This window comes from Salmo salar, chromosome ssa01, assembly GCF_905237065.1.
Source record: "Salmo salar chromosome ssa01, Ssal_v3.1, whole genome shotgun sequence".
Classification (NCBI taxonomy): Eukaryota; Metazoa; Chordata; class Actinopteri; order Salmoniformes; family Salmonidae; genus Salmo; species Salmo salar.
The window spans coordinates 126,229,514-126,251,361 of record NC_059442.1 but is presented as its reverse complement, the minus strand read 5'-3'; the positions used below and the strand labels follow the sequence as shown (position 1 = coordinate 126,251,361).

Genomic DNA, 21,848 nt, shown 5'->3' with positions numbered 1-21,848 from the left:
CTCCCGTGCCGGTAATCACGACGTCCAGGCGATTTGGAATGACATTTTAACCACTTCAGACTAAAGCAACGCTCTACTCGAGAGACAGGCGCACGGGCAGCCGGGCCCGTAGCGAGGCGTGCACTGACCCACCCAGGGGTATGACCCCACCCCCCAAACGAGTACACGTTCCGCCCGTGACGCTGAAATGGCTCACAGGCCAGGTCAATTCAGTCAGATGTTAGACAAGAGGAAAGGAAGGAAGCAATTTCTCTCCCCAGTATTAGTTACCTGAGGGTTAAGATCCTCCACCTCCTGCTAATGGTGTCTCAAATATGCAACCACAATTTCCCCACTATAATGGACCTATTCTTGAGATGGTAGAATGGCTTTTAAGGGCCTACATTAGACCCATGCTTACAGTATAGCATCTTATTGGATCAAAACCACCGCATTAATGTATATCATTCATTCTACATACGTATTTGACCATATGACCCCAAAGTCACACACAGGTAGACCTCACATGATATTCCATTAGTCCTGAACCATATGCATAGCAGGCCATCAAGATTGTAGCCTACCAAAGTAGGCCCGCAAGGGCAATCGTTCTTATCTGAGAACCGACTTAATTGTATTTCAAACAATGCCACCAAATATGAATAATGGATCAGCAACTTCTTCTTTTCTATCTCTGCCTAGCTCATGAGACAAGGGTCTCTCTCTGCCCACCCTCCAATTTTTCCCCCTCCCTCCTAACAGCTTTCTGAACATCAAATCTGAGTTAATTTCCAGTCTGATTTACATATGCAGCGAATATGCCCCTATGGCACAAACTACCTGGCTGAAAGTCTTTCCCATCACACCAGAAGTGCATTTTCTACATCCTCGCTGATTGGATTCTTGATGAGATCGTCAGGTGGCTCGCACACTTCACATGGCGAAGACGCGATGGGCGTACGGGTTGCCAATTCCGAGGCCACTGAAGTGCTTCACGGCTCTCTACATCTCACTCTCTCTCTCTCTCGAACACTCATAACCACCGTTCTGAACATGGGCTGGGTGTTGGGTGTGTAATCAGAGCAGTACTGGCAGGGAGGTATGACAGCCTGCTTCATGCCTGCACAACCCCTCAGCCAGGCTCCAATGAAGTACTCTCTCACTCTCACCAAATCTAACTGGCATATCAATGTTACACCATAGTCACAAGACTCTAGAAATGAATAATTAAATCATGCATAATCTGCATGCAAAGTAAAGAGGCCCCTGGGAGAGAGAGACTTCCTTACTCTTGCTCAGATAACCAGGGAGGATCTGTAACATACAGTATCTCTGTCTACAAGGACTGACTGCAGTCACCTCTCCTCTTACTTTATCCTCTCAACCAGCCGCTGGTTTATCTAAGGGGGGTACACTAGTCTAACACTATCAATCCTAATAGTGAGTGTTAATTTAGACAAGAGGCACAACAACAAAAAATATTTCCTCTCTCTTCTCACCGTTCCCCGATGGCCCTCTCCATTCTGTGGCAGCAGCAGTAAACAGTGCTGCGAGCGGAGGACCAGTAATTCAGTCGATAAATGTCAACTGAAAGGAAGCTATCAGCTGAAAGCAATTTCCAGGGCTGCGTTCGGTGCCAAGGATTTGAGATTTTCACTCCTCCATCGATCATGAGCCTCTGCTTTGGGCCAAGATACACAATGCCCCCAAATTGCTGACATGTGGACCCAGAATCAATGCCATTTCCCTCCTGTCTGGGCTCTCCTCCTCTAAACCGTTGTTTATCCAATGACCCTCGTCTGTTTTGCCCATTAAAGACCAAACTAACGTCTCAGTGTGTGTGTGTGTGTGTGTGTGTGTGTGTGTGTGTGTGTGTGTGTGTGTGTGTGTGTGTGTGTGTGTGTGTGTAGCGTCTCAGGGTGTTTGTGTGTGTGTGTAGCGTCTCAGGGTGTTTGTGTGTGTGTGCGTGCGTGCGTGCGTGCGTGCGCGTGTGTGTGTGTGTATTGTCTCAGGTGTGTGTGTGTGTGTGTGTAGTGTCTCAGGGTGTGTGTGTGTGTGTGTGTGTGTGTGTGTGTGTGTGTGTGTGTGTGTGTGTGTGTGTGTGTGTGTGTGTGTGTGTGTGTGTGTGCGTGCGTGTGTGCGGTGTGTGTGTAGCGTCTCAGGGTGTGTGTGTGTGTGTGTGTGTAGCGTCTCAGGGTGTGTGTGTGTGTGTGTGTGTGTGTGTGTGCAGTGTGTGTGTGTGTGTGTGTGTGTGTGTGTGTGCGTGCGGTGTGTGTGTGTAGCGTCTCAGGGTGTGTGTGTGTGTGTGTGTAGCGTCTCAGGGTGTGTGTGTGTGTGTGTGTGTGTGTGTGTGTAGCGTCTCAGGGTGTGTGTGTGTGTGTGTGTGCTTGCGTGCGTGTGTGTGTGTGTGTGTGTGTGTGCGTGTGTGTGTGGTGTCTCAGGGTAGGGCCAAGTAAACCACCATATTATAGACTACACCTAATGGATGAAAGACCATAGTGGTGTGGTGCGATACATTCTGGCTTAGTACACAGGAAGAATGTAGACGATTATCACTCTAACTAATGAAGGAGATCTAACATCCTACTCACATGAAAGGCAAGAGAAGAAGAAAACGCATAACAGAGTTGATGTACAAAGCAGCGTTTTGATTAAAAGGGTGTCCATAAATACTGGTGGGTGCCCACTTTCTTGTGTTTACATTTGGTAGCTGTAGGATTACTCCTCGACAAACTGACAGAACGAATCAGTGAGTTCGGAGTTAAAGGGAAAGTTGAGCAATTTAGATATTTCGATATGTTTCCTTTCCTTGATATTTGTTTCCTTACCTTGAAATATCAGCATTTGTTTGCAGTGGCTAGTTTAACAAAACCAAACTGTGTGTGTGTGTGTGTGTGTGTGTGTGTGTGTGTGTGTGTGTGTGTGTGTGTGTGTGTGTGTGTGTGTGTGTGTGTGTGTGTGTGTGTGTGTGTGCGTGTGTGTGTGTAGCGTCTCAGGGTGTTTGTGTGTGTGTGTAGCGTCTCAGGGTGTTTGTGTGTGTGTCCATAGACTGCTTTTCAAGGTAAAGAAATAAATATCTAAATATGTAAATTCACTGAACTCTCCCTTTAAAGCTGAATCTGAAACAAATGTTGGCTGTTGGCACCACGTTAATATCTCTATTCTTCCTGTCCTCTGGGAGACTGTCTCGGTGTCTCAGGCCAGGAAATTCACACAGTTTACAGTGAGTGTGGTGCTTTTTACATAAACACAGCTCTCTGTGGCCTCAGTTTGATTAGGAGGCTCCCAGATGCCATTAAAAGTCCATTTCTCCCCTCTGTGTTTGTTTTAAGACGAGAGCGACAGAGAAACCCAGCAGCCACTGTCGTGCCATGCCAACTTCTGTTTACGCATGAGTGGAGCACACAAACAACCCCAGAGCTAGCGCCAACCAAACCTACAGTACAGTACAGTATGTGCTCTCCCTCAATTCTCCATCATTAAACATACCACGGTATTGTGGCCGTTATCGTGTTCAGTATTGTGTTCATTATCGTGTTCAGTCATATTTGCAGGAGGAACCATTGCAAACATGATTGTATCAAAAATAGAGTTGTGGTCATTTTAGTAATGTCACCCTTTGTTTTGGTGGCAAGCTGCTTGTCTATATCCGCTGCAAAAGCCGTTTGCCATTTTGCCCGACCTGAGAGAGTGGAGAAGAGGAGAGAGAGCACTTACTAGACAACTACGACTATTGGTATTATTATACAAATACTGTGAAATTATAGAAAGGATTCATCTGAACATTTGTAGCTACTGACTGTAATTCTGTCCTCTGACTGGAAACTTGACTGTGTCCCAAATGGCACCCTTGCCATTTGTGTATCCCTGTCTCAGTACTTGTTCCTCCACCAATTGGATGGTGTCCTCTGACACGGTCTCACCCTCCTCAGAGACTCCTTGGACTTGTTAGTGAACTGCTTAACCCGGTTCTCCATGTGCTCCCGCGTCACCCTGTAGAGACGGATGGACAAACGTGCGTATGTACGCACATACACACACACACACACACACACACACACACACACACACACACACACACACACACACACACACACACACACACACACAAGGGTGGTCAAGCACGCAGGGGCAACACACACTGTTTAAAATGCCTGCATTGAGTTATGCGTATTTTCCCCCTTTATCTCCATTAATGCCCAACTCATTTCATTCCAATAAACAAATACCTGGCTTTCTGTGCCACTTGAAAAATAGTTTTCAAGGTTGCAGTGCAGTCAACAACTTTGTTTTCTGTTTGCTTTGCTGCCTGGTGATAACAGTTTATTTTCCTTAATTGGCATTTTTGCCTGGGACTATTTGCAAACAATCCAAAAGTGGAGTCTATTTACTGCAAACAATAATGCGTAATTACTGAGTCTGGGCCAAATCAAGCCGCTCGCTCTCTTTGGAAATGCAAATGTGGGTTGCGTGCCGACACTGATTGAAGAGGAAGAAGGCGTCCGTCCGTCCCACTATCCAGCGCTGCCAGACAAGCACCTGCTGTTGCCGGGGCTCCGCTTACTTAATAATCACACATATTTTGTGGTTTAGCGAGTGACGGCAGCACGTCAAAGGTGGCTGCGTCCCAAATGGCACCCTATTCGCTATATAGTGCACTGCTTTTGACCAGGTGCCCGTAGGGAATAGGGCGCCATTTGGGACACAGTCAAGTTATTGGATTTGGCAGGGAGCTGAGCTGGACAGAGGACTTTTGACCAAGGTTGGTGTTTTCTAACTGCTACAGTCGGGCGAATGAGTTAAACGAATATGTCAGAAACACCTAGAAACAAACACAGACATGTTCACGCATTTCTCTAATGTGGCATTTTAAAAGGAGACGGTAGGTCAGGTAAGGGACTGACAGGAGAATTAATAAAATGGGGGGGGGAGTATGAGAGGAGGAAATGCAGAAAGATGGACGGGGAGAAATGGTAGAATGAGGAAGGTGAGGAAAGATGGTGAATATTGAGAGTGAGAGAGTGAGAGTGAGAGAGTGAGAGTGAGTGAGAGTGAGAGAGAGAGAGAATTAGACCCAACCAAATCATGAGAAAACAAAAGATAATTACTTGACACATTGGAAAGAATTTACAAAATAACAGAGCAAACTAGAATGCTATTCGGCCCTAAACAGAGAGTGCACAGTGGCAGAATAGCTGAACACTGTGACTGACCCAAACTTGATAAGGAAAGCCTTGCCTAGTGGTTAGAGCATTGGGTCAGTAACCGAAAGGTTGCTAGATCGAATCCCCGAGCTGATAAGTTTAAAAAATATTTTGTTCTGCCCCTGAACAAGGCAGTTAACCCACTGTTCCTAGGCCGTCATTGAAAATAAGAATTTGTTCTCAACTGGCTTGCCTAGTTAAATAAAAGGTTACTATGTACAGACTCAGTGAGCATAGCCTTAGGCGGACCTGGCTCTCAAAAGAAGACAGGTTATGTGCGCACTGCACACAAAATGAGGTGGAAACTGAGCTGCACTTCCTAACCTCCTGCCAAATGTATGACCATATTAGAGACACATATTTCCCTCAGATTACACAGACCCACAAAGAATTTGAAAACAAACCCAATTTTGATAAAGAGAGAGAGAGAGAGAGAGAGAGAGAGAGAGAGAGAGAGAGAGAGAACTCTCAGGACTGGCTGACTTACTTGGGAATATGCACCCTGATGATGGTCCACCTCAGGGTTGAGTTTCATGCTGCTCTCACGCAGGGCGCGGGTGGCAGCAGCCATGGCCTGAGGACACATCAAACACACATTAGACCTAGACCTAATAACTTCCAGCTGGGGCTTGGACTGGGGCTGGAGCTACACTACCTGCAGACAGACACCCAACCACCCAGCCAGGTCCCAGCCCATATCCATTCACCAGTCCCAGCCCCTATCCAATGTACGAGTCTGTGAAAAAAAATTGTATTTCTTGGGCAACAATAAATCTAATCTAATTCAATATAATGCATCCACCCTCAAGACACCCACCCCGCCCCTATCAATCCACCCCAGGCCCCCACCCTTAGGCTGCCCTGGCCTTTCTCCTAACCATAGGAGCATCAGGAAGCAGACCTTGGTTGTCCCTGGTCAGGTTGGCTTTGATACATGGCGAGCTGGGTGAACTGTGTAGCATCTCCCCACAGAGCAGCTCTGGAGTGTGTGTGTGTGTGTGTGTGTGTGTGTGTGTGTGTGTGTGTGTGTGTGTGTGTGTGTGTGTGTGTGTGTGTGTGTGTGTGTGTGTATGGGGGATGGTGGGGGTTCAGCCCTGGCCGTGGCAGGAGAAGCACATGCGGTGTGGAAGTGCCGCGGGGCGCTGTCAGAACACAGTCCTCTGGGAACGGGCTGAGGGGTTGCAGTGCAGGGCGATGACCTCTGGTAACCTCTACGGGATGGGAGGAGTGGGACGGGGCAGGGCGGTGGTGTGTGTGTGTGTATATGTGTGTGTGTGTGTGTGTGTGTGTGTGTGTGTGTGTGTGTGTGTGTGTGTGTGTGTGTGTGTGCGTGCGTGCGTGTGTGTATGTGTTGCGTGTTTGTGTATAACTGGGGGAGTCCTGGCTTGGCCATATACCCACAATGCATTAGACTAGAGGATATGTCTGTGTAACATATTAGAACTCTAATGGTGGTTGGACTCCAAAAGGCAATTAAAGAAAATGCTGTAATCTGGATATGTGATTTGTCTGTGTCTGCTAGTTGTGGGAGAGGTGCCTGAGAGAGACAGGCAGAGACGGGACAGACTGAGGCCTGCGGAGACTCCAGTATGTGTTCTATTGAATTCTATGATATGGAGCCTGTTCAGACACATATTCAAAACAGGCCGTGTGGGGACAACATGCTAAGACTGAACACACTATTGTTCAACCGTCAGGTACCCATCACCAGTGGTGGAAACAGTACGCAATTGTCATACTTAAGTGACTCAAGTATAAGTGAAAGTCGCCCAGTAAAATACTACTTGAGTATTAAAAGTGAAAGTCGCCCAGTAAAATACTACTTGAGGAAAAGTATAAGAGTATTTTTTTTTAAATATACTGAAGTATCAAAAGTAAATGTCATTGCTAAAATATACTTAAGTATCAAAGTAAAATTATAAATCATTTCAAATTCCTTTTATTGAGCATACCAGACGGCACAATTTTCTTGTTTTTTAATTTGACAGATAACCGAGGGCACTCTTCAAAACTCAGACATAATTTACAAACGAAGCATTTGTGTTTAGTGAGTCTGCCAGATCAGAGGCACTAGGGATGACTAGAGATGTTCTCTTGATAAGTGTGTGAATTGGACAATTCTCCTGTCCTGCTAAGCATTCAAAATGTAACAAGTACTTTTGGGTGTCAGGTAAATTGTATGGAGTAAAACATATATTATTTTCTTTAAGAATGTAGTGAAGTAAAAGTAAAAGTTGTCAAATATATAAATAGTAAAGTAAAGTACAGATACCCCCAAAAACGACTTAAGTAGTACTTTAAAGTATTTTTACTTAAGTACTTTATACCATTGCCCATCACAACATTACCAGATAGATCCCATCACCAGATAAAAATCCCCTTCCATCCCCTCGCACCCGCCCACCAGCAGCCCCCTAACCTCCCATTACCTAACAGTCTAACAGCCCTGCTAAGCCAACACAGAGGTGACTGTACAGCACCCAAAGCAAATAGGATTATAATTATTCACATCCATTACCCACGTTCCTAACGAGAGGCCATTGTTTTCCAGTCATTCATTACAAGGTCCAGTACTGCATTAGCTGCAGTACAGTGTTACTGCAAACCCCCAGTGCCTGTTGTGCAGTGGCAATGGCAGCATGAATTAAACCACTTGGATTTTTGGGGGAAGAAGGGAAGGGGAGGAAAAAGGCTGTGTGTGTATGTCTTAGTGTGTGTGTGTGTGTGTGTGTGTGTGTGTGGTATCCTCCACATCATTAACAAGGTGTTTCTTTAGCTCTGTTCGTTCATTTCGGCTGTGGCTGTGTTTAATCAGAAACCTCAGCGTAATCCCACTATTTCTAACATATTAACCAGAACATGCCTGGTGTTTAAACAGAGCACAGCATTCCCCCAGATTTCCGTAACTGCTGGAGCTGTGGGGAAATAATGATGAATTTCAATGCTGAGAACAATCAAACATAGGTATGGGCTGGATCTATCATTCTGGAGTTAAAGACAGGAACCAGAGATTAGGAGAGGCTGTTTAAATTTTTTTTTTTTTAAATGAATTTAACATGCAAGGCAATAGGCCTTGTGAAATAATACATACAAATAAACCCTTTAATCTTGCTGCCAATTCTTTCCCCAGTGGTTTAGACCAGAAACTGGATGGGAGAAAATAAGAAATTGATACCCCTGCTCTCACATCACACATTTGAACCCTTTTAACATTTGGTCTGAACGAATTGTCATGTTGCAGCAGTAAAGTTTGTACATGTGTGATGGTACCAGTGGGTTTTTCAGGCTCATTTGAATATATATGGTTTGGAGTTTCTGTCTGAACTTTCTCGCTCAGATATCGTGATATGTGTGCAACATAATGTCTTTGAGCCTCTACTCTTACAGGTGAATTACCTCTGTTGAACTGATTCAATGATAATGGTAACATGCGTATCATATATGCGCAATATGTGCGCAATATGCTTATCTATGTGTGTTTCCAAATGAAGCACACATAATGAGGCATATCTGAAAGGTGTGATCCCTCAGGAACATTGTACACGAGTGGAGGCTGCTGAGGGGAGTACAACGGATGGAATGAGAGAAGAAAAAAAACATGAAAAACATGTTTTTGATACCATTCCATTAACTCCATTCCAGCCAGTATTATGAGCCGTTCTCCCCTCAGCAGTCTCCACTGTTGTACACCTATTGTGGCTGAGTGCTGCTGAGTTCCAGGCTGAGCTCCTCAAGATGAAGCAGAACTGTGCTTCACTACTAAATGAATCTGTGTCAAAGCCAAAAAAATCAATCTCCCTTTAAAACGGATCCCAGCATCAGACAGGGACAACCCTCATTCATAACAACATAGGATGAAGGAGGGAGAAAAGAGAAGGGGGAGAGAGAGAGAAAAAGAGAGAAAGAAACAACACAGGGAAAGGAAAAGAGAAGAATGAAGACAGGGAATAGAGAGGGTTGTGTGTGTGTGTGTGTGTGTGTGTGTGTGTGTGTGTGTGTGTGTGTGTGTGTGTGTGTGTGTGTGTGTGTGTGTGTGTGTGTGTGTGTGTGTGTGTGTGTGTGTGTGTGTGTGTGTGTGCGCGCGTGTGTGTCCGTGCCTGCATGCGTTGTATGTGAACATGAAATGTGTGTATGTGAGAGAGCATCACTTGGAGCAGTTAGTCCTCCTCCTTCACAGAGGGTACAGCACGGTCACTTCCTGCTGATGACAGCTGACCACAAAATATTGGCCTTTCTTTCAATCGCTCTAGATCAAAGGGCTTCCCAGAACCATCGATCACTACGGCTGAACACAGGGCTGGAGAGAGAGAGCCCGACTCAGGTTTCAGATGGTGAAAGAGAAAGAGAGAAAGAGAGAGAGAGAGAGAACGAGAGAGAGAGAGAGAGAGAGAGAGAGAGAGCGAGAGAGAGAGACGTGTTCATTTCACAGTGCATTGCCATCAGCCCAGTGTGGTTCATGCAGAGCAGAACCCTAATCCACCCAGCCAGAGTGTGTGGGAAGCCGGTCATGTTGACCACGATGAGCTGAGGGGGTTTCATGGAGATCTGACCCAACTGGTTCAGGGGGAATTTGCCATCTGTCGTCTACACCGCGATATGATCCAGAGCTCCTGAAAAACAAAGGACCAGAATAAAACATGAATTTAATATACTTCAATGATAAACTTAATTGATTTCCCAGAGGGGAAATTGCATGTCACCAGCAAATAACACAAGACATGCCCAAGCATATGACCAATATAACCATTATCTAGGCCCGCCTAAACCCTCATCACCAAAAACAGCATTGAGTACTCGATCCAAACCAACCTCCCCACAATTCAATTGGCAAAGTGTAAGCTGAGGCTTATGGTTGGGGTGAGGAACTGAGAAACAGCTTATATCTCCACCCAATACCCTGCCCTGAACTTTAGTCACTGTTACTAGCCGGCTACCACCCGGTACTCTACCCTGAACATTAGATACTGTTACCTTATGTACATAGTCATTGAACACTGGTCACTTTAATAATGTTTATATACTGTTTCACCCACTTTATATGTACACTGAGTGCACAAAACATTAGGAACACCTGCTCTTTCCATGACATAGACTGATCAGGTGAATCCAGGTGAAAGCTATGATCCCTTATTAATGTCACTTGTTAAATCCACTTCAATCAGTAGTGATGAAGGGGAGGAGACAGGTTAAAGAAGGATTTATAAGCCTTGAGACAATTGAGACATGGATTGTGTATGTGTGCCATTCAGAGGGTGAATGGGCAAGACAAAATATTTAAGTGCCTTTGAACAAGGTATGGTAGTAGGTGCCAGGCGCACCAGTTTGAGTGTGACAAGAACAGCAACACTGCTGGGTTTTTCACGCTCAACAGTTTCCCGTGTGTATCAAGAATTGTCCACCACCCAAAGGACATCCAGCCAACTTGACACAACTGTGGGAAGCATTGGAGTCAACATGGGCCAGCATCCCTGTGGAATGCTTTCGACACCTTGAAGAGTCTATGCCCTGACAAATTGAGGCAGTTCTGAGGGCAAAAGGCAGTGCAACTCAATATTAGGAAAGTAATCCTAATGTTTTGTACACTCACTGTATATACTGTATTCTAGACATGGCTCATCCTATATAACTACTGCAGTACACATATTTTGTATTCAAATACTGTCCATACATTATATATATTTATATTCCGTCTCTGACTGGTTGTTCTGATATTTTCAGGATCATTTTATTTTACTGCTAGGCATTACTGCACTGTTGGAGCTTGAAACTCAAGCATTTCGCTGCACCTGCGATAACCACTGCAAATCTGTGTACGTGACCAATAAACTTTGATTTGGTTTGGTTTTGATGGGGTGCAGGAGGTTTCTGAGACCTCCCCCCTTAACCATCATCTCCTCTCTCTCACCCACTAACACTGTAGACTGCAGAACCAGAGTTACTCTCCAGCATGAGTCTCCTTCCCTTATCTGGTTTACCTTAGACGCCGCTGTTTCCTCCCTCTCTGTCCTCTGCCTTACATCACCAACTCTATGGTGGGGAGGTGGGTTGGGCTCAAGATTATTCTACCGCTTGTTTTGTATAGGAGAGGGACTACCGCCATTCTGGGTACTTACACTTGTGCTTTAGAAAGTAAAATAGTACATTTATACAAACTATTGCTTTCTTCATTCTAATTTCCGGGTGCAAAGACAGATCCTTAATAGATTTGGACGCATTCAACACCAACGAACGAAACCTTAATGGTAACTGAGTGCAACCGGTGTGAAATCGCTAGCTAGTTAGAGGTGTGCGCTAGTAGCAGTTTAATCGTTATGTCACTCACTCTGAGACCTTTAAGTAGTTGTTTCCTTTGCTCCACAAGGGCCGTGGCTTTGTGGAGCAAAGAGGCAGTTATTGACATGTTCAGAGGGTCCATGGTTCGATCCCAGGATGGGGCAAGGAGAGGGACCCAGCTATTGGGAACAGTGAGTGCGTGCCACGACAGTAAGAGCTAGTCTGGTCTGAGATGTTATCTGGTAGGAAAGACTTCCTGTAAGCCAAGTCTGTGACTCTGGGCCTTACTTCAACCTAAGGCAAGTACTCAGTGCCTGTATGTATTACCTGAAAGTAATAGGAATGTGTGATAATATACAGTACTTTAAATAAACTTGATTTTATACTCAGTGTCAGCCTAAGTAAGAGCCAGCCTGTGCTACCTGGGCCCTTGCCTCTTCTCCAGGCTAATTGCTAGAGCCGGCAGGTGGACGAGAGAGACTACCTGGGCCTCTATGGACGTGTGCCTGGCTGCCTGCTCTGCACATCTGCTTACACTTCCAGAGGGCACACAGGCATTTCCTAAACGGCATGAGGATGGATGTGGATCGACCGGGAAGCCATTAGCCAAATGGGCTCTTCCTGGTCAGGGCACAGGCAGCTGACCCACAATGGCGAAAGGCAGACAAGTAGTCAACAAAATAGGCTTCTCAAAAAACTAAACGTACATATCCTGGGTCGTGTTCAGTAGGGCACGCCGTAGAAAAACATTTTGCAACAGAATACAAAAATGTATTATCATAGGAAAATATTCAGGTAGTAGCTAACCCCCGTTTCAAAACGTTTTCTCCATAGTACTGAACACAACCCTGGCTTCCTCATGATAAAGTCCTATCAGAAAGCAGACTTTGAGTTGGTTCTTGTCTGACTTTATAGTGGTGATGTTTAGTGGATGGGTGCCCTAGACTGGAGGGCGTCTTGGGAACATGAGGATGACATGACATTAACTAATAGTTTTGAACTATGGAAGCCTATGCTAACCCACCTCTGGGTGACTGGGGTCCTGATCTGTTATATAAATGTCTTTCCTTTCACAGTGTATTAATCTGAGCCAGTATACACAGAGCTGTCCAGCGAGGACTGGATAGCCTGACGTTAGCCCAGCGTTCCCATGGAAAAGAGAGGTTAGTCTTCTTCTAGCAGAGGAACTGACAGAGTGGCAGGCTGTAATACCTCCCCTGTGTGTGTGTGTGTGTGTGTGTGTGTGTGTGTGTGTGTGTGTGTGTGTGTGTGTGTGTGTGTGTGTGTGTGTGTGTGTGTGTGTGTGTGTGTGTGTGTGTGTGTGTGCGCGAGCGTGTGTGTGTGTGTGTGTGCTTTTATTTTTTGAGAACTAACAGCTGACTGAAGACGGGACGGCCGGGCATTTGTGCGGTTGAGTCCGTTTCTGCAATAACAGGGACTATTAATAATGTGATGAAACTTTGTTGCCCCTTGCTGAAATAAGCAAAGTGTTAAATCAAACGATGAATAGAATGGAACTAGTCTGAGTACCAGTCTCTTTAGCTAACATTCCACTCCTTGTCATTGTCAAAGAGACTGGCCTTTCAGAAATCTCAATGTTCAATATGCAGCTGGATTTACGGCGGATTTGCTCATTGGTTGTTGGAAATAACATTCATATTTTACATGACACCACGTGGAGCCTCGAAAATAGAATTAGAATTTAAGTCAAAAACAAACATTTAGCTGTTAGCTAGCGTAAAACAAAGCTAAGACGTTTTTTGATTGGAATTGCAGTAGCTATGCATTTACCGTAAAACTCAAATGAATTGACCGGGCACTTATTTTGCTTCAATCACAGAACACAACCGTTGTTTTTTAGAGACAGGCTTCTATTTGAGCCAAGCGTCTATTTCCTTAATGCGCACAGCTTTTGCTCAATAAAATGTTGTTAAGACTACCAGACTGTTTATTGTGACCAGTATAAACATTACAATACTGTCACGCCCTGACCTTAGAGATCCTATTTATTCTCTATGTTTGGTTAGGTCAGGGTGTGACTCGGGTGGGAATATCTATATTTTCTATTTCTTTATTTTGAGCCGAGTGTGGTTCCCAATCAGAGGCTGTCTATCGTTGTCTCTGATTGGGAATCATACTTAGGCAGCCTGTTTTCCACCTGAGTTTTGTGGGAGGTTGTTTTCTGTTTAGTATTCTGTTACCTGACAGAACTGTTGGCTTTTCGTTTTGTTACTTTGTTCGAGTGTTTTTTGATCTAATAAAATCATGAACACTTTCCACGCTGTGCTTTGTTCCACTCATTCTGATGAGAGCCGTTACAGAACCTCCCACCAAAGATGGACCAAGCAGCGTGGCTAGGAGAGTTGGACACGGGACGAGATCCTGAAAGGCAAAGGACCCTGGACGCGGATTGGGGAATATCGCCAGTCAAGGGAACAGATGGAGGCAGTGAGAGATGAACGGCGACGATATAAGGAACATGCACGGCAACAACGGAAGCCCGAGAGGCAGCCCCAAAAAAACATACGGGGAGATTGGCAGAGTCAGGGTTTAGACCTGAGCCAACTCCCCGTGCTTACCGTGGGGAGCATGTGACCAGTCAGGCACCGTGTTATGCTGTGATGTGCACTATATCTCCAGTGCGCATTCATAGCCCGGTGCGCTCTGTGCCTGCGCCCCACATTTGCCGTGCTAGAGTGGACATTCAGCCAGGACGGATGGTGCTGGCTCAGCGCTCCTGGTCTTCAGTACGCCTCCTTGGTCCAGGATATCCTGCGCCAGCTCTACGCACTGTGTTGCCAGTGGGCCTTCACAGCCCGGTTCGTCCTGTGCCAGCGCCCCGCACTTGCCGGGCTAAAGTGAGCATCCAGCCAGGACGGGTTGTGCCAGCCCTACGCTCCAGAACTCCAGTGCGCCTCCACGGCCCAGTATATCCTGCGCCAGCTCTACGCACTGTGTCGCCAGTGCGCCTTCACAGCCCAGTTCGTCATGTGCCAGCGCCCCGCACTTGCCGGGCTAAAGTAAGCATCCAGCCAGGACGGGTTGTGCCAGCCCTACGCTCCAGACCTCCCGTGCGTCTCCACGGCCCAGTATATCCTGTGCTAGCTCCGCACACCCGGTCTCCAGTGCGTCTCCACAGTCCGGTGAGACCTGTTCCGGCTCCACGTACGAAGCCTCCAGTGATGATCCATGGTCTGAAGCCTCCAGTGATAATCCATGGCCCGGCGCCTGTAGTGATGATCCATGGCACGAAGCCTCCAGTGATAATCCATGGCCCAGAGCCTCCAGTGATAATCCATGGCACAAAGCCTCCAGTGATGATCCATGGCCCAGAGCCTCCAGTGATGATCCATTGTGTGGAGCCTGGAGTGATGATCCATGACACGGAGCCTGCAGCGGCGGTCCCCTGTCTGGAGCCTGCAGCGACGGTCCCCAGTCCGGAGCCTGCAGCGGCGGTCCGCAGTCCAGAGCCTCCAGCGGCGGTCCGCAGTCCAGAGTCTCCAGCGGCGGTCCCCAGTCCAGAGTCTCCAGCGGCGGTCCGCAGTGGGGGGAGCCCCAAGCGGAGGGGGATCGGCGTCCCGCACCAGAGCCTCCACCAAGTGGAGATGCCCACCTGGTCCATCCCCTATAGGTTCAGGTTTGCGGCCGGAGTCCGCACCTTTGGGGGGGGTACTGTCACGCCCTGACCTTAGAGATCTTATTTATTCTCTATGTTTGGTTAGGTCAGGGTGTGACTCGGGTGGGAATATCTATATTTTCTATTTCTTTATTTTGAGCCGAGTGTGGTTCCCAATCAGAGGCACATGTCTATCGTTGTCTCTGATTGGGAATCATACTTAGGTAGCCTGTTTTCCACCTGAGTTTTGTGGGAGGTTGTTTTCTGTTTAGCATTCTGTTACCTGACAGAACTGTTGGCTTTTCGTTTTGTTACTTTGTTCGAGTGTGGCTTTGGTCCACCGATTATACGAGAGCCGTTACAAATACAAATACATCATTTTTTGCACAAGCTGGATGGTACTCAATGAAGGTCACTTGTAAACAATGAATTTAGACCGGCCGTTTATTTGAACCAGGCAATTATTTGCTGAAAATGTGTGCCGATGCCTGGCTATTAGAGACAGGTGGCTATTTGAGACTGCGATTCATTTAAGTTTACGGTAGTTTGAGAATTTAGAAGTGAGCTACCAACTATTCACAGACTGTTTCGCCTGGACAAACAAAAAGAAAAGTAGAAAACTAATCTTTACACATGTACTTTTCTGGAATGTAGTTTTGTAATTGACTAAAACAAGCAGACAACAAGAAAATTGCATTTGAAAATTGTCAAGTTTTTGCTGTGAGCCAATGGGGTAACCAAGGCAACCATGGGTTGATTCCCCACAGGCGGGTGGGACCGCAACATTCTATTTAATACCGACTGGGACTATGGGTACACTCGTAATGGCAGCCAGTCCACCCATTATGCCATCATTGACTTGAATGGGGACGCCCATTGTATTCATTATATTTCTAAGGCAGAACATGTAGTCAGGACCAGATGAAAGGAGAAAATGTGTGCAACATTTTTTTATATATACACTGCTCAAAAAATAAAGGGAACACTAAAATAGCACATCCTAGATCTGAATGAATGAAATAATCTTATTTAATACTTTTTTCTTTACATAGTTGAATGTGCTGACAACAAAATCACACAAAAATAATCAATGGAAATCCAATTTATCAACCCATGGAGGTCTGGATTTGGAGTCCCACTCAAAATTAAAGTGGAAAACCACACTACAGGCTGATCCAACTTTGATGTAATGTCCTTAAAACAAGTCAAAATGAGGCTCAGTAGTGTGTGTGGCCTCCATGTGCCTGTATGACCTCCCTACAACGCCTGGGCATGCTCCTGATGAGGTGGTGGATGGTCTCCTGAGGGATCTCCTCCCAGACCTGGACTAAAGCATCCGCCAACTCCTGGACAGTCTGTGGTGCAACGTGGCGTTGGTGGATGGAGCGAGACATGATGTCCCAGATGTGCTCAATTGGATTCAGGTCTGGGGAACGGGCGGGCCAGTCCATAGCATCAATGCCTTCCTCTTGCAGGGACTGCTGACACACTCCAGCCACATGAGGTCTGGCATTGTCTTGCATTAGGAGGAACCCAGGGCCAACCGCACCAGCATATGGTCTCACAAGGGGTCTGAGGATCTCATCTCGGTACCTAATGGCAGTCAGGCTACCTCTGGCGAGCACATGGAGGGCTGTGCGGCCCCCCAAAGAAATGCCACCCCACACCATGAATGACCCACCGCCAAACCGGTCATGCCGGAGGATGTTGCAGGCAGCAGAACGTTCTCCACGGCGTCTCCAGACTCTGTCACGTCTGTCACATGTGCTCGGTGTGAACCTGCTTTCATCTGTGAAGCGTACAGGGCGCCAGTGGCGAATTTGCCAATCTTGGTGTTCTCTGGCAAATGCCAAACGTCCTGCACGGTGTTGGGCTGTAAGCACAACCCCCACCTGTGGACGTCGGGCCCTCCTACCACCCTCGTGGAGTCTGTTTCTGACTGTTTGAGCAGACACATGCACATTTGTGGCCTGCTGGAGGTCATTTTGCAGGGCTCTGGCAGTGCTCCTCCTGCTCCTCCTTGCACAAAGGCGGAGGTAGCGGTCCTGCTGCTGGGTTGTTGCCCTCCTACGGCCTCCTCCACGTCTCCTGATGTACTGGCCTGTCTCCTGGTAGCGCATGCTCATGTACTGTGAGCATGCGCTGACCAACTAACAAGTGTCTTCACTGACATTTTCAACCTCTCCCTGTCCGAGTCTTGTAATACCAACCATAGTGCCTGTGCCCATGAACACTAAGGTAACCTGCCTAAATGACTACTGACCCGAAGCACTCACGGCTATAGCCATGAAGTGCTTTGAAAGGCTGGTCATGGCTCACATCAACACCATTATCCCAGAAACCCTAGACCCACTCCAATTTGCACACCACCCCAACAGATCCAGAGATGATGCAATCGCTATTGCACTCCACACTGTCCTTTCCCACTTGGACAAAAGGAACACCTATGTGAGAATGCTATTCATTGACTACAGCTCAGCATTCAAAACCATAGTGCCTCAAAGCTCATCAATAAGCTAAGAACCCTGGGACTAAACACCTCCCTCTGCAACTGGATCCTGGACCTCCTGACGGGCCGCCCCCAGGTGGTAAGGGTAGGTAACAACACATCTGCCATGCTGATCCTCAACACAGGGGCCCATCAGGGGTGCGTGCTCAGTCCCCTCCTGTATTCCCTGTTCACCCATGACTGCACGGCCAGGCACGACTCCAACACCATCATTAAGTTTGCCGATGACACAACAGTGGTAGGCCTGATCACCGACAACGACAAGACAGCCTATAGGGAGGAGGTCAGAGACCTGGCCGTGTAGTGCCAGGACAACAACCTCTCCCTCAACGTGATCAAGACAAAGGACATGATTGTGGACTACAGGAAAAAGAGGGCCGAGCACGCCCCCATTCTCATCAATGAGGATGCAGTGGAGCAGGTTGAGAGCTTCAAGTTCCTTGGTGTCCACATCACCAACAAACTAACATGGTCCAAGCACACCAAGAAAGTCGTGAAGAGGGCACAACGAAACCTATTCCCCCTCAGAAGACTGAAAATATTTGGCATGGGTCCTCAGATCCTCTAAAGGTTCTACAGCTGCACCATCGAGAGCATCCTGACTTGTTGCATCACTGCCTGGTATGGCAACTACTCAGCTTCCGACCGCAAGGCACTACAGAGGGTAGTGCGAACAGCCTAGTACATCACTGGGGCCAAGCTTCCTGCCGTCCAGGACCTCTATACCAGGCGGTGTCAGAGGACGGCCCTAAAAATTGTCAAAGACTCCAGCCACCCTAGTCAGAGACTGTTCTCTCTGCTACCGCATGGCAAGCGGTACCGGAGTGCCATATCTAGGTCCAAAAGGCTCCTTAACAGCTTCTACCCCCAAGCCATAAGATTCCTGAACATCTAATCAAATGGCTACCCAGACTATTTGCATTGCCCCCCCCCTCCCTTTTACACCACTGCTACTCTCTGTTGTTACCATCGATGCATAGTCACTTTAATAACTCTACCTACATGTACATACTACCTCAACTAACCGGTGCCCCCGCACATTGACTCCCTACCAGTACCCCCCTGTATATAGTCTCGCTATTGTTATTTTACTGCTGCTCTTTAATTACTTGTTACTTTTATTTCTTATTCTTATGCATATATTTTTTTAACTGCATTGTTGATTAGGGGCTCGTAAGTAAGCATTTCACTGTAAGGTCTACAGCTGTTGTATTCAGTGCATGTGACGAATAAAATGTTATTTGATTTGATTTACTCTGCGTCTGACAAAGACACGGCGGTTGGAACCAAAAATCTCTAATTTGGACTCATCAGACCAAAGGACAGATTTCCACCGGTCTAATGTCCATTGCTCGTGTTTCTTGGCCCAAGCAAGTCTCTTCTTATTATTGGTGTCCTTTAGTAATGGTTTCTTTGCAGAAATTCAACCATGAAGGCCTGATTCACACAGTCTCCTCTGAACAGTTGATGTTGAGATGGGTCTGTTACTTGAACTCTGTGAAGCATTTATTTGGGCTGCAATTTCTGAGGCTGGTAACTCCAATGAACTTGTCCTCTGCAGCAGAGGTAACTCTGAGTCTTCCTTTCCTGTGGCGGTCCTCATGAGAGCCAGTTTCGTCATAGCGCTTGATGGTTTTTGCGACTGCACTTGGAGAAAATGTTCTGCATTGACTGATCTTCATGTCTTGAAATAATGATGGACAGTCGTTTCTCCTTGCTTATTTGAGCTGTTCCTGCCATAATATGGACTTGGTATTTTACCAAATAGGGCTATCATCTGTATACCTACCTACCTTGTCACAACACAATTGACTGGCTCAAACGCATTAAGAAGGAAAGAAATTACACTATTTCACTTTGACGAAGGCACACCTGTTAATTGAAATGCATCCCAGGTAACTGAACCTGCCGGGGCGGCAGGTAGCCTAGTGGTTAGAGCGGTGTGCCAGTAACCGTAAGGTTGCCGAAAGGTTGCTGGATCGAATCCCTGAGCTGACAAGGTAAACATCTGTTGTTCTGCCCCTGAACAAGGCAGTTAACCCAGTGTTCCTAGGCCGTCATTGACTGACTTGCCTAGTTCAATAAAGGTTAAATAAAAAAACTACCTCATGAAGGTGTTTGAGAGAATGCCAAGAGGGTGCAAAGCTGTCATCAAGGCAAAGGGTGGCTACTTTGAAGAATCTAAAATATATTTTTGATTTGTTTCACACTTTTTTGGTTACTACATGATTCCATATGTGTTATTTCATAGTTTTGATGTATTTACTATTATTATACAATGTAGAAAATCGTTAAAATTAAGAAAAACCCTGGAATGAGTAGGTGTGTCCAAACTTTTGATTGGTACTGTATATATACAGTGCATTCTGAAAGTATTCAGACCCCTTCACCTTTTCCACATTGTGTTACGTTACAGCCGTATTCTAAAATTGATACAATTATTTTTCCCCTCATCAATCTACACACAATACCCCATAATGACAAAGCGAAAGCAGGTTTTTAGAAATGTTAGCTAATTTCACAAACCAAAAAAAAACTGAAATATACTGAAATATATGAGTAGGTGTGTCCAAACCTTTGACTGGTACTGTATGTTTATTTAAATATATATATATATATATATGCTATTCTAACGGTTATTACGGAGACCGGTCATTTGGCTAGCCAATTACGGTCATTCTTAATTCCATGACCGATTCAGTCCTACCCAGACGACGGTTCACCACATTAATCCGCCCTCTACAACAGGCCTTCCTTCAGCTAAGGTGACTTTCCTCTCCCCTTTACAACAAACACACCACATAACGAGACCCAGATGAGACTATTATCAAGCACACACAAGAACAAAATTATCTCATGATTCCCCCATTCCAGCATCTCTCCAGTCAAGATTCCCTGTCAGCTCTAAATCCTGCAGCTTCCATGGATTACTGTGCATCTGGATAGAGGGGCACAGGGTGACGGAGGCAGAGGGTGAGAGGAAGGGGAGAGGGTAAGGAAGATAGGGAGGGATGAGGGGGTTGGGGATGAGCTTCCTCCCCTTTGGGCCCTCCCCTTTAGCCCCCCTCTCAGGGTTGTACTGCCCCAAGGGGAGAGGGGGAACAGGGGAGGGGAAAGGCTGTGACCTGGATGTCAAGGTCATTAGGGGTCAATGTAAAGTGCAGGGTTCACTCTCACCCCTCAGGGAGAAAGTAAACACATGGAGATGCACTTTTCCTCATCTTTTGACCAATAATTAAATGAGAACCAACAGTGGACTTGTTATACTTACAAAGATGGACACAGCTCAAACTTCAGGCCTGCAGGGCTCTGCATCCCTTTTTGAACAATCGGTGGCTGATATCCACATACATTAAAATAGAACTGAAAAGTATCCTCTCTATAATCTCAGCACCCAAAACTGAGTGCAGTGGCCAGCTACTCAACAGTCATCATGAGAGACTATCCTTTCCATTGAATCAGGGAGTGACCGAGAGTGAGAGCCCCTACCTTAGTCTATGGCCCCTATGTACCTGGAGAGGTTTTGATGCTCAGGTTGCGGCTGAAGTCCTCTTTCAGGGCGGTGAGGACGGCGGCCATCTCCTCATTCACTTCCTCCAGACTGATGATATCCTCCGCCAGCGAGGAGTTGATGTTCACTTTGGCCGCCTGGCCCTTCGCTGCCTTCGCTGAGGGAAAAAGAAAAGCAGCGGCCTTCACTACAAGAGAGACTTCAAAGGGGAAGAACAGAAGGAGGATGGAGGAGAGAAAGGAGACCTGCATGCTGGTAGTCTAGTCTAGTCAATCAGAGTTATTACAAATAAAAGTAAAATGAGAAAACACAGTGAAGTGGGGTTTTCTTCAACCTTCTCAAAAAGACTAAAAAAGCTCTTCAACGTTCCAACCACCACTTCAGTACACAAGCAGAATAGAGATGGATGGATGGATGGAGTCGTGATTCCTACCCCTATATTTCCTGAGCCTTTGAGGGTTTTTTGAGGGCAACACTAGACAAAATCAAATAGGTACAAAGCAGTTGAGAGGCAACCGGCCCTCAACTCACCATTACTCATCTTGGTGGCGTACAGGCGAACGCAGGTGGCGGCAGTGGGGCGATGTTTCAATAACATGTATTTGGGAGCAGCAGTGGGACTCTGGAGCTGACCGCCAGCTGACAGGAAGACCTCAACAAAGGGACCAGGCATCGGCACAACGCCGGCCTCAGTAGGCCCAGCTGACTCAATGCCATCGCTGTCACACACAGACAAACAAATGACAGAGATACAGA

General features: G+C 46.5%; 1 pseudogene; it reads right to left on the bottom strand.

The window, feature by feature from the left end:
* Nucleotides 1-3,456: 3,456 nt before the first annotated feature.
* LOC106561756 (ribosome-recycling factor, mitochondrial-like) lies at nt 3,457-21,806 on the bottom strand (annotated as a pseudogene).
* Between the last annotated feature and the right edge of the window lie 42 nt (nt 21,807-21,848).